Source organism: Leptosomus discolor, chromosome 1, assembly GCF_034619465.1.
Source record: "Leptosomus discolor isolate bLepDis1 chromosome 1, bLepDis1.hap2, whole genome shotgun sequence".
Taxonomy (NCBI): domain Eukaryota; kingdom Metazoa; phylum Chordata; class Aves; order Leptosomiformes; family Leptosomidae; genus Leptosomus; species Leptosomus discolor.
In genome coordinates this window covers 65498094-65510538 of record NC_141391.1, presented here as the reverse complement: position 1 = coordinate 65510538, position 12445 = coordinate 65498094, and positions in this window count along the sequence as shown.

Below are 12445 nucleotides of genomic sequence, written 5' to 3'. Positions count from 1 at the left end.
CTGCGAACTTGGAAGAATCTATATATAGGTCAGTAACACGGATGTGGCTTGTAAGCTGCCTCCCTTGAACTTACTATGTTGCGCTGTAGCTGGATGCCTCCTACTGTGTCCAAAAAGGCCAAGGTTGATGGCAAACCTACCTCCTTAGTTATATGTAGAGGGCCTTTTTTTTTTCATTTGGCAGTATGTGGTCCAAGAAGATGCCTCCCAAAAGTCATGTAGAATTGAAAAGATTCAACAGAATTAATCTAAGTACTTTGGGACAGCAAACTTATCATATTGCATCTATGTGCTTTTTTCCTTTCTCTTCTTAAAAGATACTTTTGGAACTGAGCAAAGTGGAAAAAAATGGACTGGATTCTTTTATTCCACCAAGGTGTAACAAAGGGCTGTGGTTTAAATCAATTCTGTTTTCTCTCTTTAGGAGATAACGTGCAAAATTTTGCACATAATAACATATTTTAAAAGCAAATTTCTGACATAGAATTATAATTATTAAAAAATTAAACGAAAGCTTTCCAATTTGGTGTCTGGCAATTTCCTCTTCACTACTTTGTGTCTTCCAGTTGGATAAACATCAATGAATCATCACAAGGTGTTTGTCTGAGGTTCAGCTGTGTGATCACATCTAACTTTGTTCCTTACAACCTGAGGGATTAGTAGGAACATAAATTAAGAGTTTTATCTAATTCAACAATTAAGCACAAGTATTCAAGTTTTACGTATCTTTTTACACTTATTGAGTGTAATGATGATAAACAATATGAGATTTTTGTTTCATTTTGCTCTTTTGATGCATTTCTTTGGAAACAAGATTCTCCAATATTTCAAGATGAATTGTTGCTGAGATTTTGCAGACTATCGGGCACCAAAATCTCCTGAAACACCTGAAAAAAGGTGTTTACAATCAGACCTGCTTAATCCTAGATCAAATATCAAGTACCATTTCTATACAGGCTAGAAGAATCTTCAGGCTAAAAAAAGGGTGATAGGAAACCAGACGTTCGAATAAAGTGAGAAGGCATTAACCAGGCCTGAGTGATATTCTGCAAAACAAGGAAGAGTAAATGCCAGTTCAGAGTTCAGATGGGCAGATGAGGAAACGATATTGCACACTGCCTCCTTTTTGCCTTTTTTAATAGCAGGACCTGGCGTGAAGAGTCCCTTGATAGCTGTGGGCCTTCAAGGAAGCTGCCAGCAGAGTCCAGCCACACGTGCACTGTGGCAAACGAGGCTCAGGGTCTCTACCTGGAACACAAGGAAGTAATTTCTGGTATGCAGGCAGTCCTGGTTGATTGGCAGAGCCATAAGAGAGATAAATCAAAGCAAATCCCGTTTTAAAAACCCTGTGTTATCAGTGCCCTGCTGTGCTGGTAAGAGTCATCTTGGTGTCCTTGTTTTTCTTCTCCCATTCTGAACAGCATAAGGAACACATTCTCAGTATAGCTTATGAATCTCCCTGCTACCTGCTCCTCCCTGAGCCCTTTTCTTAGGACCTTCTACCACAACCCTGGGGGTAGCCACTAGCTGATCATGGCAGTGGGGATTCCTGTTATTAATGAGTCAGTAAGAAATTAAGCTTCACTTGATTTGGATTCCTATAGTTTATCTACACTAAGTCATGAGATTAGAAATATTATGCTCGACATCCTCTCTTTCTCCTATTGTTTATAACACTCATTTGTGTTATTTCATATGCTAAAATGTAGATGTTATCAGATGTCTGTGGAATGGAAGTGAGCGTGTCTATAAAGGGATATTCTGCATAACTCGATACTTCCCTGAGGTGTGGGAGTATACTGACATAACCATTTGTGCATCTGAGCCTCCTCTGATTCCTTTCAGACCCTTTATCATACCCAACATGCTTTGAGTGCGAAAGTATTTTTGAATTTGTAGTTGAATATTAACCATTTCCTACGTATTGTCTCAGATAACCTGGTTGGGGATAAGGTGAGGAAAACAAATGGTGACGACACTATGCCACAGGGAAATAAGAAAGATTTTAAAAGCTGTTGGATTGAAATGGATCATTCTTTTCCAGGCAGCAGCCAGTATCAGATACTTCAGGAAAAGTCACATCACAGGTATTTTTTCCTGATCCATTAGTGATCTAAAAGATTTCCTGTCCATGTGTATATCTGAAAAATGAGTCCTAGAATGGATCAGTATGTTCTAAAATAGAAAATCAGGAAGACATTGCTTCAAATGGAAATGCTAGGATTAACCTTTGTGATGATGGTGATAAAAGACAGCAGCTGTGAAAAGTCATCATCAGCCATACCTGTAAATTAACACATCTCCACTCAGTTGGGGAAACTATTCCTTAGTTTTCTTCTCTTATTAAATTTTTGTCTTCCTTCCTTCCTTTCACCTTCTCTGCTCCCCTAAACAAGGGATCTAAACAGGGTAGAGAGGGCAGGTAGGAAGAGAAAGAGGAAACAGATAGTGGAAAGGTATGGTTGGGCAGATTGGCAGGCAGATTAGCCAGGTGATGGATGATACTCAGGAATGTTTGCACTCTGTGCTTCCTTAATTGCTCTCCACGAAGTAGTGAATTAAAGAAGGAAGGGCTGATTTTATTTTAATCTGAATTGCTCATGTGACCAAAGTCTCATTTCATCAGACCCTTTTCCTTCTAAGCTTGAGCTCTATCAATAAATATTCACATTTTTTCCTGTTTTTTATGTGTCTTATACATTTTGCTATTCAGGTTTTTGAATGATAGCAATGCAGGCTGACGGATACAGAAGGGGAAAAAAAAGCATGTTTACTATCCTTGAATTACATATTACCTGCTAGAGTGCTGTACAAAACACGGTCCGTGTTATAAAATCAGAGCATATCAGAGTAAATTATTAGGGGACAACTTATCCCCCCACAACCCCCACATGCTCGATTCAAGTCTTAGAGAAGATCCTGTATAAATATTTGATGTATGCACTCTGTCTTTGGTACTATTTCATTCCCAATGAAGAACAAAATTCAAAGCTTCAGTTAGGAACAAGGTAAAGTAAGAAACAGAAGACAGTGATGGGCAGGGTATTTCTTCCAAGGAACAGCTGTGGCAGGCTGTGGGCAAACATAGGGTTGCACAGGTACATACACAATCCAGGTTTTCCATGCCAGGACTAGACTTTTTCCCAACAGCCACTAATGTCTGTGCCCTCCCTGAGGGACTCCCTACCAACAGGACTCCCTATAGGCTCTGTGCCTCTGCAGTCAAGGCTTTAGGACTAAGCATGGCCGATGGCAGTGACCTTCCTGCTCAAGGCATCTTTGTTGCTCTTCTTGTGAGCTGGAGGTGAGGATGAGTAAAAAATGATCTCTGAGCAGTCTGGTAGAGGTTGTGTGCCTCTGCTCTTTCTAGCTGGGACCTGTACCTTCGTTTGCACAAGTGAAGCGACCTTTTCCTATTTTAGACGATGCAACTTAAAGTGTATTTTCAGTACAAATACTTGGATAGTTGCAATGCAGTCCCAATTTGCTAATTAAACCAGAGCTGTGTTTAATTCATTTTGACAGCACACTTCTTCCGCCTGTTATATTTGTAACAGCAGGAACCCTACTCGCTGGCTAATAGTTCCTCAGACACATGCAATTACAGAAATTGCCTATCAGTCTTCATGTCTCTTGCCATGGCCAACATAGTGAAAGCACTGAAACTTATCTGACCAGATGTGAACTGGGTGCATGCCATGGAGGCTTTCCTGTCCCTCCAGGCGATCAGAGGCAGCACAAATTTGTGTGTCAGGAAGGGGACAGAAGCATAGCTACAGATGTTCTTAATGGTTGTTAAATTCCTCAGTCCTATTTAGAAATAAGCACTGTTCTCTCTGATCCCTTGAGCTAATGCTTAGAGTAGATTTAACTAGTTACCTAACATAAAAAGTGAAAAAGTGAGTAGGCGTATGGTGTGAATCCATGGTGATGCACAGACTAGATGTTAGACAGGGTAAGAAGAAATTGTGTTTCCTTACATCTATCAGCTGACTGTGAGAATGGTAACCAGCAAAAATACAGACTGGCAGGAGAAACTGGAATCTACAACAGTGTATCCATCGTGACCCATTATAGAAAGAGATAAGCAATAACATCTGGATGTGTAAAAGAGAAAAAGAAAAGAAGCTTTGCTTCTGATGGAGGAAAAGCTGACAGTTTCCTTCCATCCACATCTACACCTTCTGTGTCCATTCATTCACCACCGTAGCGTTAGAGTGCTCTTTGAACAATGGTTCATAAGAACATTCACAATTCCAGAAAAATGTTTGAAAGTGCTGTCTTTGTCCATTACACACAGTACTTTAACCTGCAGCTGAAAATACAACACAAGAATTCATTAGATGCCACTGCATCCCTGTGAGGCAGGAAAGGGTTGTCTTCTCTATTTTGAGAAGAAACAATGAACAATGGCAATAATTGATGCTCAAGTATAAACCTACAAACAGCAGTAACAAAGGCTAAAACACAACTTTCTTCGGTGCAGCTGCCATCTTCTTCCTTTTAATACATTTACCAGTTGAAAAAGAATGAGGAATTCAAGTTAATAAAATACAGGGAATTATTCATGTAGGCTAACCACAACCTCGTAAGGCCAGTCTCTCTAGACACTAAATGGAGACAGTTAGGATGAGCTGCCTAATAAAGGAGACTTACTTTCTCTCCCTTTCTGTCTCTCTGTCTCTCAGCTTCTGAACACAGGTAACCAACATGCACATGGCTCATAAGCAGTTTGGAGAAGACACCTGTGTAAGAACAACCCTAAATACTCGAGGTTGTACAGGAGCTGAGGCCAGAGGGCAACCCAGACCTTGGAGTGGGGAGGAGGCTGCAGACTCGAGCACGGGCCTTTCATGTCCTTTTCACATCTCACGGTGGAGTAATGAGACCCTTTGTCAAAACAACCTCCTGCCTCCTGGGACTAGCCCTCGTGTTCCTCTTTTCCTTGGATCTCCTGCGTATATGGTGTGTACTTTATGACTCTTGGCCATGCAAATATGCTATATGGCTCCTGTTGGCAGGAAGACTGATTATCCTGGAGTCATTTAAGAAATTATGTTAAATTTAGCAGGGAGATGCCCTTCAGAATGAGCTATGGTGGTTTAAAGTTATTTTTAGACTTTTAATTTCAATTGAAAAAAAATTTTTAAAGTCTATGACTGCTTGACAACATGAGAGTTAAGCACCCAAATACCTTTAAATCTGTGGTTCCTAATCCGTGCTGAATATGCATTACCACCTTAGGTGAAAAAAGACACTTGAAGGTTTAATGTTTGATCTAAGCCCTCAGCTGACATTTGTCAGAGCTGGTCAGGTGCCTGTTCATTTATTTTTTTCCCAAGAAAAGTATTTCCACATTTTGAAATAATTATTTTAATTATTTTCTCTAATGAAAGAGTTGAATTGACAAATATTTCACAAGTTATTTCACTTTCTCCTCTGACTTACTTTTTGTGTGTGTTTTTTTTGTCTTAGTGAGCAAAGAGAGCTGGGACATTGAGCTGACATAAAAGAACAACACTTTGTGTTTTTTTAGTATACAATGACTTACTCTGTGCCCTGGAAACTTATTTCCATTACAGCCTTCTTGAATGGCATATTTACCATTTTCAGTTTACTCTGCGTGTGTTTGCGTATGCGTGTGTGAGCGTGCGTGTGTGCTGGCAGGTGGGTGTGCCTGCAGAACAATTCCCATTGATGAGAAAGGCGAGGAGGAGGTATTCAGGAGATGTTATGAAAGACTTAGAAGGAAATAGCGCGGGTAGCTGCCAGAGCGAATTAATTATTAATGTTTATAGCTTAAAAGTTTTTAGAAGCCCAGCTGTTCAGGGCATGTGTGTGTGTACGTACGCGTGTGTGTACTTACGCGTATGTGTATGTGTGTAAATATAAAGGCTAATGACTCACGCTGTGTTTAGTCAATGAATGAATAAAGGTGCCCAGGCTTCAAGCAACAACTAGCAGACATGCCTGAGAATATCCACCCTAGTAATCATCACCCGGAACCCATAAACAGTAAAATTTCACTTGCTTGGGACTTTCTGACAGACCTGGTATTATCGTTGCAGTTTATAGTGTCTTTTATGATGTGACAAAGAGATGATTTGCCTTTTTTTACAAAAGTATCATGCATGTTTACAGGTGAATGATAATACTTAAGACAGCAGAATTTGCTTTATTCCAGGAGAAGCTATGTAGCTGGTTTGTAATGGTAGAAGTCTGGTGTTCCCAGAAATGACTTGTATTTAAGGAAACAGTTGCACAAGTAGCCAACATCCAGCTTGGCATGAGAGCTCATTTTGTCTTCATTTCTGAATAACTTATGGAAAAATTTCATATGGAAAAAACCTCTCTAACCCAAATAAATAGAGTGAGACAAACAGTTAAAAAAAAAAAAAAAAGCATTAAGACATTATAGCTGAGCACAAAAAGAGAGTTCTGAATTTTGTCTTGAATTATTTATTTGCAAAAAGGAAATGAAATTACATTTGTTTGATTTTCACCCCTTCTCCAGGAGAAAGAGCTTTTGCTAACAGCCCAGAAGGCCTAGGTCTTGCTCTTTTCTCTGCTTAAGTGGATTTGCACCTGGACCTCGAGCCCCACAAGCAGTGTGTCTGAGTGCTCTGAAATAGGTCATGAGTTCTTAGTCTCTCTAGCTACCGCTTTTCTATCTGTATGGGATCCTGAAACATGCGCTGAATCTGACATTTGAAACGATGCACAAACTCCTTCAGAACACCCATTAGCTTGTTCTCTCTGTACCAACGAGTATTTAAGCATTTTCTCTCTACTGAGAGGAAAGGGTTCAAATATTTTCAGACAGAGAAGGAAATTGAACCTCAGATTCCCACATCTTAGATGCCTGAAAAAGTAATAATAGATTTTTTTCCGTGCCATTTTTGTAATGAATGCCTACATCTATCCTTTCTTTTCCATGACCTCTTTGTTTTCAAGTTTCATTTGTTCTAAGGTTTTGGCTTTTTTTTTCCCACTCGATCAGTTCAGCAAGACAAATTGGATGCTTTTATTTGTTTATGTCACAGCATTCCCCAGCTTTTGCTCTCAAAAACTTGGTTGCACCTGTTATATTTTCCTTGCTTAAAACTGTGGCAAACCAGTGCTCATCGCTGGCCTAAGCATGTGGCACCTGACTGTGCACAGAAAATACCTGAGCAAATAGAGTAATATCACACCTTCCAGAAGTGGCTGCAAAGAGTGGACAGAAAGAACTCGTCCTCAAAGCTCTGAGCTCCTGACTTAGAGAAAGAGCAAAAAGCCAGACTAACAGAATCTCAGTAATTCTTTGGTGCTTTATATCAAAAGAATTTTTAGAATTTTATATATATGTGAAGATTTTTAGCAGTCAGCAAACTTCAGTTAAGTTTAGGTTTCTTCCTTCTCTGTCACTTTGCCAGGTTTAATCAGGGATTAAAGCTGGGACTTGTACACCCCTGGCATGAAAGCTTCATGCATAACGAACTGGGGCAAGCAGAACTGCAGATTCTGCTCTGGCAAACTCAGCCACATGCACTCCTGAGCCTGGAAAACCAAGGAAAGCACAGACAGAAGGTCTGCATCTGAGAAGCCCACTAACACTGCAGATGTAGAAACTGAGTACACCCAGCTGGTGTGGAAGTGGTTAGCATCCAGAAACTGAGTCCACTTGCCACACATGGGTTACTGCTCACAGGGGGATTAGGTATGGTTGCACCTGAGAAGGTTAGATGTTAGAGGTTGCTATGTTCCTAACAAATTACATTATGAGTTGCAGATCCAAAACTTGGCTGATGAGGCATGTGAAGTCCAGGTAGCCAAGTTTTGTGCTGCTTATACATATAATATACACAACATCTAGAAGCTCAACTTCTACTGTCTTCATTTTAGTACTCCCACCTTCATGGGTAAGGTCAGCAAGCCAAGCATCAGTGAGGGTGAAGTCTTCATCAGTTCCCATCTAGAAAGACAAAATTCAACTTTAGCTTCTGTGTTGGAGTATGTGTGTGTTTGTAGAGAGAACAGCCACCACTATTGCGACAATAAAGACACACTTTGCCAAAATCTGGGATGGTTGAGGGCAGAGGTTTATTGAGAGCTAGAGAATAATGCTGTGGGGCAAAAACCCAACATCATGTGGAAGAGTTCACAGCATTCCTCACCTAAACAGTTTTCCCCAAAGCCTCTTTCCACACAGAACTGCCCTGACACGTCAGAGCTGAACAGTGGCCATGTACCAGATATCATTACACAAGTGTTAAAAACCTGAACGATGCAGTGCCAAGCATGCACTGCGTGCAGGTGAAACCTGCTGAGCCTACACTCATGGAGGCCTCACAGCAAGTGACAGTACCCTTGGAAAGGGGGAGGTGCCTTACACCTTGTAGGGTCATAAATGCCAGCTTCTGTCCTCATGCTTTATCACGTAAAACTTCAAAAACTGTTGGGGAAATTACTTCAATATTCCTAAGTGTATAGGTTGGGGGTGGCTGGTGGTTGGGGCCTTTGGGAGTCTATCAAGTCCGTACACTAGATGTGTTTGTAAAATACTGCCTAGGTATCTGAAAAGGCAAGGGGGACCTCAGGTTTTCAGAACAGTACAACTCTGTCTTCAAGTTGTTTTGTGTTATGATTGCGCATACTGTTTACATGGCTGTCAGCAAAAGCAAATTAAAGTTATAATAGACCCACCTTCATCAACATCTGACCACCTCCAGACAACCGGTGGCATGAGCCATACATGCTTGTTGATCTGTAATTCCTTGACTCTCAGCAGCTGCTTGCCCTGCTCCCACCCTTTTCTCTCAGGGCAATTCCTACTTGAAAAGCATAGTATGTCTGGGGCAGACTTTTGCCATCCCTGCTGCTGAGCCCTGCCTTGGCACCAGAGACTCACTGAATCCTGTCAACCCCGCTGCCTGCCAGCTCTACAGCAGCCTGTTTCTCTATGTAGACCCCTCTAGCTGTACAGCCAAGAGCTCACATACCTTGGCCAGCTTTCCCTTAGTTCTTATTTAGCCAGCTACAAAGAAAAATAAAATAAAATAAAATAAACATTTATCACTTTGGTCCCTGAAACATGTAAAAATTAAAATGTGCAGCGAAATGTGTCTCTGATAGAAAAGCAAGAAGGTAGCTGGGAGAAGTCTGTGCACTTTTTACAAATAATAGTTAACATTCATAAATAAAGTTTAACACAATTCTGTGACCAGTTCTGGGGGAGCAGTTCTGAGGTAGATGAGAAAAGAAGGGTAGAAACACAAAGCAATGTACTACAATCAGTTTCTGTACCAAAAAATGTGATAGCAGTAAAGGCAGCATCTCTCTTTCAAAAATATTGTAAGGGATGTTCATGAGATCAAAACCAGAGAAACTAGTTCTTCAGTAACTAGTAAATTAATTGGAGCAGTAACCAAAATTAGAATTATAGAATGCCGAGATGAATGTAACATAACAGAAGCAAATAAGCACTGCAAAGAAAATATCTATTTGTGAAAGTCTTAGCACAACAGCGGATTCTGAGGGATGAGACTGACAAAAAACAAGAATTGCATTTTGTATGAAAAATTGGTGTTTGAGCAGTTTGGATCCTTTCAGCTTTTTGTTGAAACGCCAGGAGCTCCTGGTAGACAGGAGAGCCAAGCACGTATCAGTGGACTTCAGCACTCAAAGTCTTGAACCTCTGCACTCTCCACCCCAGGGAAGAGCTCTGACTCTACAGCATTGGCAATCTTTCTCCTCTGTCCCTCATTCTCACACATGCACACTTATTTTTGTCACAATTTCGTGTGATCTTAACACACGTAGAAAGTTTACCACTGAATGTTTCTCTAGAAAGGCAGAACATTTGAAATAGAAGTTGAATTCCATAATAAAAATGTTTTGTTGAAAAAGTCTGAACCATCCTTAATAGAAAAGCACTCAGTCCTGAAATCCAAAGTGCTTTTATTTAAGCCTGTCTCACAATTTTTATAATTGTAGCTATGTCTGACAAATAATGTTATCTATTTCAGATTAAACAGAGCATCTAAGCATTGCTGGAGTCAAAAGTGACTGTCAGCATGCAGGGAAAACATTTTTTCACCATCTGAACTGTAACGAAAATATCTGCTTGTAATGTAACATCAGTAATAGAAATCAAACAATGCTAAGATAGACAAGAAGATGGAGAAGAATATGGTTATGTAAACTGAGAGCTTGCCAAATGATGGTAGTCACATCTAAGAACAACAAAACAAAACAAAACAAAACCTGAATTGAAGTTTCATGGCAATGGGCTTAAATCACGAGGATTATGCAGAAACCTCTGCATCGTGAGAGCGTGAGATAGTTCGTGCTAGGAAAGAGAGAAGTAAGAGGGACTGAGAGACAGAGATAAAATATTGGAAATTTAAATAGAGAGAGAATGTAAATTGGGTGGTTTCTTTCATGGGACTCATAACATGAGAGAAAGGGGATGCCCTGTGAAATTGGGAAACAACAAGTTTAAACATGTTTTAAAGGAAATGCTCTTTATGCAACACGTAATTATCTATTTGGATTGATTGCTAGAAGATAATTGAGGCAAAGGGCTTAGCAGGATTTGAAAAATGATTAGACTTTTATAGAGATAATAAGAACATTCACAGCTAATTAGACAGGCTAAGAAATGTACACACCTATGGTGTGTTATGGTGTAAGAGAACTACCAGCTGGTGGAGGTTAGATAGGTATTTCCCCCATGGCTAGATAATTATGCAGCTGTTCATTCTGAGTTTTCTTTCACCTTTCTCTGAAACAATTCCTGTTAGACTCAGGGTGGCAAACCAGTCTGTGAATCAGTGCTGTGTTGTTAAATGCTAATTCTCGTGCTACAAAGACAGTAAGGGTAGAGAACTGTATCTGTTTGATTCTCTGTTCATTGACCTCAGTTGTACAGCATTTACAGCAACTTTGCCATACAAAAAATGTTGCTCATAAGAGTACTGACCAACCTACCTACTCTCTCAATAATGGTGGAATGCTGATCTGTTGAGGCTGACAGAAGAATTTAAGTCTTTTTAAAAAGGCTGGGAAATTATTTTAAAAAGTGCAAGAAAAATTTTAAAAAAAAGAAGTAAAATTACTGTCCTTGCTAAGCCTGTTATATCCAGCATTGTCAAGTAGATTACAATAAATATATAAGAAGACTGTGTGTCTTTTGTGGGTCATTCTATAGGTCTTAAGGAAGGATGGGATGTTAGATATGGTTCTCTACAAGCTGTTTTACCAACAATCTGGTCTCCCATTATTTTAGGATTGTTCTTAGAATATTACATACGATGTGAAAATTCAGTCTGTAGTATCTTAGAAGCTATGTTTCCTCAATATTTCATATTTCTTCTGTGGTCAGGCCTAGAGGCAGTAACAGCGAGCACTGCCTTCTGCAATCCTCTGAAGAAGAGATTTTCTATTCCAAACTTCCTATGTTAAATAAAATTTTTAATAAAATCTTTTATCTTAAAAATTACACTGTAAAAGTAATGCTGACATCATATGCTTGACCTTAAAACTACTTCAGTTCTTTCAATAATTTTAAAAAGTATATTTTCATGGCTTATATTTTATAAACTAATAAATGATGTTGATCCCAAATGTCAATGTAATACCATTCTCAGTTGCCATAATAATTGGGTACAATATTGTGAATACATTTAGAGCTTAAAATGTGTGGATACACAGACAGGATATGTGTAGTTTAGCCAGACTAACACAAAACAACTTAGTTAAATAATTTTTTCATATAGTGAAATATGATTGCTACCTGCATAACCTATGAAACCAGTCATATCCATAACATAGATGTTTCTGTGTAGATTAAGGCTTAAAATATGCAAAGAAAAATATTACCTTTTCAAACGATTGAAAAGTAACTGTGATGTAACTGTGATGTTTCTCTGCACATTTCCACAATAATAATTTTTCTTTACCGGGTATATCTAATTGATGAACTTGTTTTTCTTCTACTTTCTTAAAGAACAACTGAAATTTTGGGTCATGCGTGCATGAAAGTTCATGGATATTTTTAGAAATTTGTCCTTTTTCAGCTGAAATCCAGTATGCCATAATATAAAATCCATGTGAGAGATTTATTCTTCTTGCTTACATAATTTCAACCATTTTCATTGTGTGTCTGTACAATTTACACGTTTCTGGTAAACAACAACATATTTTGCAACAGGCAGAGATTTGAATACCATCCCCGTGCAACAGGATACAGAGATTTTTTATGATTAAATTACAAATTATGTGGTTGAGTAATGTCAGATCCCCTCATTTTCAGTTAGAAGTAACTGAAATAAATAGGGTCAAATTTAGAGAGACACCTGTCATCAGAGGTGGTAGTTTCTGATGAAATAGCAATACATCTGTATAGGAACTCATTAAATGATATATATGTGTACACCTATAACCACAATACCTTTTGAGGAGC